Source organism: Phragmites australis, chromosome 7 (genome assembly GCF_958298935.1).
Source record: "Phragmites australis chromosome 7, lpPhrAust1.1, whole genome shotgun sequence".
Lineage (NCBI taxonomy): Eukaryota > Viridiplantae > Streptophyta > Magnoliopsida > Poales > Poaceae > Phragmites > Phragmites australis.
Genome location: NC_084927.1, coordinates 467,813 through 472,707, shown reverse-complemented (window position 1 = coordinate 472,707; position 4,895 = coordinate 467,813). Strand labels below are relative to the sequence as shown.

The window sequence follows — 4,895 nt, the reverse complement described above, 5'->3', positions numbered from 1 at the left end:
TTGGAACATGCTATCAATGCCCCAAGGAACTACAATACTCTCAAAAGCTACAAAAGTTTATTGAAAAGAAGATAGAACATCTTGCTTATTTTGGCACAATGACACAACGCTCTACAGAATCAATCTCACATTTCTAAAGCTGAATTGAACAATCTTCAACCAAGACAGAAAAATGACAGGTTTTCAAGCCATTATTTTGATTCCAAAGAAATTATGATTATCTCAAAGCTTGTAATTTTTACCCGAAAAAATTGTACTTGCTGTATAATTTACTTGGAGCAAATATTCAACACAGGGACAAAATGATCACTCAGTATACGTCACCGACTATGTTAAGCACAAACATAGAATTTCTGCCTATGTTTTAGCATCTGTGAACAAAGTGTATTATACTCCCTATAATACTCTTCCTCAACCGCATCCTCCCGCTCCTCGTGCGATTGGCCCCCACGCACAACCGCCTCCAATTTCTGCTACATCAATATGTAATCGCTCCCAATCGGCCGCCATGGTCTGCCAAGGCACCCGCCGCCATTTATCTCTGCTTGCCGCCCGAATCCCCACACTGTCACTTTCCTCTGCTCCTCTCTCATCTCTTAGTGCCTTCTGCTGTGCTGCTCTCTGCATCAGATCTAGCTGTCACCGGCGGCCGCTGGCACCTGTTCGATGGGCGAAGGCGGCGAGGTGTGTCCTGATGGGCCCGCTACCTAGGATGGTCTAGGAGTGGGAGGAAGAGCTGGGGAACGTCAAGCTCAGGTGGTACGAGCAGTTGTGCCAGGTGAGGCCAGCTTAGGTTCTTGTAGCCTCTTTGCAAAAATTAGGGGTCGTATGCTTTTCTAATTTTGGGAGCAATTGGTTCTTGATTTGATCCTATGCCCTCCCTCTCTGTTTTGTAAGATTCGTAATATGTTTTCTCTCTGTCGGATCTTTCAGCACCATCAAAACCCTTGTCCAACATAACCTCATCCTTGGCTGCCATGGAAGTGAGATACTACTGCAGTGATTGTATAACTAACCCACCATGGAAGTAAGCTACCTACGTTGCTTCTATGTTTCCTGTTAGCTAGAATAATGAGTGGACGTGTACAAGATGAGTATGTTTGTTTACATAAATCCAGGGTGTAAAATATGCTTACAAGGTGTTTGATGGAATGTTTATGAGGCCAAATTAGACCAGATCTGATTATAAATCGTACACTATTGCAAGCAATTAGAATAAAATCATGTTTGATAAGTTTTCTTGTAGTCTTCTCAACCTGTTTGGTATATATGCTACGACAGGTTTGCATCATCGGAAACTTTTTGTATAAGCTGAAGTGCCTAAGTTAGATAGTTTACTCTTAGTATAGTTTGATCAGTAAGCATCACAGGCACATGTTGCATCTGTTTGTGCCAGCGAGATTGCAAGTGCACACAAGTTGTGGCCTCCATTTGATTTTGATCATCCAACTATTTATGTTGGGAGGGATCAAGCTGCCTCCCTCAAATGGACGAGTGTGTGAAGTAATGGGACACTCGATCAGTACTTAATACTACTCTCATCATGGTTTGCTGGGAGATCAGTATTCAATACTACTCTCATCATGGTGTGCTACATTGAGAACGACATAGCTATACTAGGTTGTGATATTCTCATCGCGAATATTGCAAATTATGTACAACAGATATGGGATACACTACCAAAACAAATTTATCTGTGCATACAAAGTTTTTTTTTTTGTTAATTTTGTTCTTCAGGTTAGGACGTCTCTTTTGTGTTTCACAAAGCTATTGCAGATAGGACTCTAATTTTATTATTCTTCTAAGGTAGCACTCTTAGTACCATGTTTCCAAGTTCTTTTTGCCAAAAACTATGTGATTTGACTAAAGAAATTAGTTTGCTTCAGTATTGATTATGACTGCCAATGCAAGCTTTTTTTTTTCCCTGGAGAAGGAGAAGTCTAGCAAGAAATTCCACCAACATAGCAGGTAATTCTCCAATTCAGTCGTCATGTGTGGTAATTCTCCAATTTAGTCGTCATGTGTCCTTCCTTGGCTTGCTCGATATGTTCTTTTTTTTTTTTTGGGAAGACTCGTGGACCTTTCTGTTCTTGATTGATTCTTTAGAGTTGTAACTCAAGGCAAGCAATCTCTACAGACTTTTGTCAATGTGCAAGCGCTACCTTATTATAGACTTAGGATGTGTTTTCCTCGTGATGTGCTCCCATTTTCTGTCTTTGTATTTCAGTTTTGCAACCAAAACCCAACGGACAAGTTTCTGGTGTCGGCACACTATGATTCTTCAAAAAAGTGCTTGAACATTCGTTGATTCCGTGTTTAGCAGTTATCACTCTGTCATAGATTGATACATGCAAGAATTTGAACTGCACATGATGCTCGGCATGTTGTTTCAGAATCTAACAATTGATAAAAGGACCAAATTTACTTAGATTTAATATATATATGAAGTTATGTCTTACTGCTTGCAAATTCTTTTATCCTTTTTAGAAATCGTGCCTTACACAAAAGATTAATTAACATTTGTTAGCTCTGAAGTGAAGTTGATCACGGGAGGTGGGCTAGAATTTGCACATTTTGATGTACGGGGTATAATTTACCCCTATTTTGTGTGCTTGGGGATGAATCTACACGAAGTTTTGATCCTGAGATAAAAAATTTTATTCTTTGTCAGGTAACATCAATTATTGGTTGCTTCAGTCATCTGCAGGAAGCAGATTTTCAGGCTTCCTGCTAAGTTATTTGTCGCATCTAGAAGCTAGGTACCTGATCAGATTAGCCATGTACACGAGGTTGTATTCTGATGCAACAGAACTACTCAGGGTTAGTGGTTTCAGCTCTGCAATGTATCTTATTGGTATCATTGCAGAATAGTGATGTTTGTAGTTTCATTGTTAAATTCGGACGGATATGTTATGAGGATCACGAATCGAAATATTCCGTAGCAATGCAGTAAGTGCATTTATAATTAATACCATTTATAATTTATACTATCTTATGAAGATTCTTGACTCCCATTGTAATGCATGGACAATTAATTATTATTAAAAAAACTCTAATGCGGAAACATTTGGACAAGATTGTTTAAGCACAACTTTGGTCAGGAAGTGTAATGTAGATGACTTGGTGTCAGCAGTTTTTAATATTAAAAAAAATGATAGCTTTCCTTGAAAATTTTTAGCTTTCATTGCAATGTACGGGCATTCAACTGATCCGATATAAAAAAGGTAATTTTTAGTCTCTCCAAAAGGTGCTTCGCCCCCGACTTTGACACCGATGGTTTGGACTGCCGGCTCCTCTTTTGGTGTCTTCTCTACCGACGAGAGGGAGGAGAAGCGAGGAGTAGTGCTGCCATCCGATGGAGGGTAGGAGAGGTGGCATGGAGTTCTGGCGGCATCAGATTAGATGGGGAAGATAGAGGATGTGGGGAGCGACAGTGCCGTCGAACCCAAGCACGGTGGTGCACGGGCTGTGTACTAGGGGCGTCAGCACGGATTGGGGGTTTGGTTTGAGGGGTTCTTGGCGACATGTAGTGAGGTCGTCCCGGCCATGGATAGAGCTAGGACTTGGGCCGTGCTGTGCTGGCACAGTCCGGCCTTGTCATTCCTCGTGCCATGCTCATTAGGCACGATCGGCTCATCGTGCCATGTCGTATCGGCACGAGTCAACTCTAGGAAAGCCCAAGCACGACCCTAAGCACACAGTGCCGGCGTCATGCCATGTCGGTCCAGGCACGGTCCTACTTCATGTCGGCTGATAATACTTACATATTCATCTCTTACCATATCACACTTATATCTCTCATGCTCACACATCTCTCTTATACTCCATATCGTCTGACAATACTTACATATTTATCTCTTACTATCTCACACATGTGTCTCTCATGCTTACATATTTATCTCTTACCATCTCTCACCAAACACGTTTGGTACCAAGCAGAAATACTTAGGTAGTGTTTGGTTCACCACTTTGTAACATAATCAGGTTACAGAGGGGAACTGATACAGTTAAACACGTTTGGTTGGATATGCCCTATAATGCATTACCGTGAGAGTACTTCTCTTTAACGAATTAGGTAGTACAGTGAGAGTACTTCTCTTTGGAATAATCAGCTACATTTGATCTATGGTTACAGAGAAGGAATGGCTTCCTCCAAGGGAGGAGGAGGATTGGAGATCGGCCACGTGACAGAGTGCAGTGAACTATCTATGTCTCTAACATTGGTCAGCATGTGAGAATATCAAATATAATAAGCTGTTCTATTTGGGTATATCTGGTTTCCTTTTTTGTTTCTTGATTTATGGTCCTCCTTTTGATTTGCAGGTCACTGAATAGAAACTTGCTGCAATTTTTTCAACCTCTGGACAGAAATGCTCTAAGATTCCTATTGTTAAATGCACTTACAAAGATATATGTTTTTTTGTCCGTATCTTGGAAAAAAATAACGATGGCAAGATTTTATTCTCTCCTGGCTTAAAGACTGGAGGGGGTGCAATTATTATCTGTCATGTTTTTGTGCAAATTGTCATGTGCTCTTGCAATGCAATGAAGACATCCTATTTATAACTAAAATTGAGTTTTATGAAATATTAATTATGTATGACACATAGGACATCATTTAACCGATAGGTTCAGTTACTTTATTTTTTCCATGGCAATGCACGGGCATTCTACTATGTATCTCAACAAAACCTGTAGAAAACGTAGGGATGAATGTTTTATTACTCTGTCATTTTCATGCCAAATAATGATTCATTCTCCTTTCCTTCTCTCGCCGTGCTGCTCACCCCAACCTGGAGTATGAGAAGGTGACATTTAATTTAAGATACTTTTTCTCCCGTTGCAAGCGTAGGAAACAATATGGTGACATAAGTCCTGTCTAAATACAACTTTGA

At 40.4% G+C, this 4,895-nt stretch overlaps 1 long non-coding RNA gene across 1 annotated transcript; it reads left to right on the top strand.

The window, feature by feature from the left end:
* Positions 1–452: 452 nt before the first annotated feature.
* LOC133923384 (uncharacterized) lies at positions 453–4,218 on the top strand. The gene is made up of 3 exons (XR_009910607.1): positions 453–778; positions 934–1,968; positions 4,136–4,218. It is a non-coding gene; the product is annotated as an uncharacterized LOC133923384 (long non-coding RNA).
* The last annotated feature ends 677 nt before the right edge of the window (positions 4,219–4,895 follow it).